Consider the following 494-nt stretch of genomic DNA (forward strand, 5'->3'; position numbering starts at 1 on the left):
GAGCAAAGGAGCTAATTTTATGGTGAATTTTGTAAATTTTTTTTATGCAATTCATGAAATGTGTTGGAATTTGTCATTTTGATGAAGTTTTGGTATTTGTTTGTTATTCTGCAAGGGTTGTGAGATGAGGGCTTCAAAGAAGCATGGTGGTGGGATGAAGAGGCAGGCGAAGGCTAAGATGAGTTCGTCCAAGGATATACAGAGTGTTGCCGCGAAGGTTTGTTGTGTAATTTTGAGGATTTGTATAAATATTGACAAAGTTATAGACGGAATGATAAAAGATTACTGTGCTTTGCAGAATCGCAGGGAGAGGATCAGTGAAAGGCTTAAAATCCTACAAGCTCTCATCCCAAACGGCACAAAGGTGAACTTTTTCTTTCATCTGTAATTTTCAAAATTCGGATTTTTAGGTATAAAAAAAGAATTTTTTTTTTTTAGTTTAAGATATTTATCTAAAGATTTTTAAGCAAAATGGGTTCATTTGTAATTTGAAA

General features: G+C 33.6%; 1 long non-coding RNA gene across 1 annotated transcript; it reads left to right on the plus strand.

The window, feature by feature from the left end:
* On the plus strand, nt 1–366 carry LOC110037793. Its single transcript, XR_002295366.1, has 3 exons — nt 1–22; nt 116–217; nt 299–366. It is a non-coding gene; the product is annotated as an uncharacterized LOC110037793 (long non-coding RNA).
* Nucleotides 367–494: the final 128 nt, after the last annotated feature.

This window comes from Phalaenopsis equestris, unplaced genomic scaffold, assembly GCF_001263595.1.
Source record: "Phalaenopsis equestris unplaced genomic scaffold, ASM126359v1 Scaffold225113, whole genome shotgun sequence".
In the NCBI taxonomy this organism is placed as follows: Eukaryota; Viridiplantae; Streptophyta; class Magnoliopsida; order Asparagales; family Orchidaceae; genus Phalaenopsis; species Phalaenopsis equestris.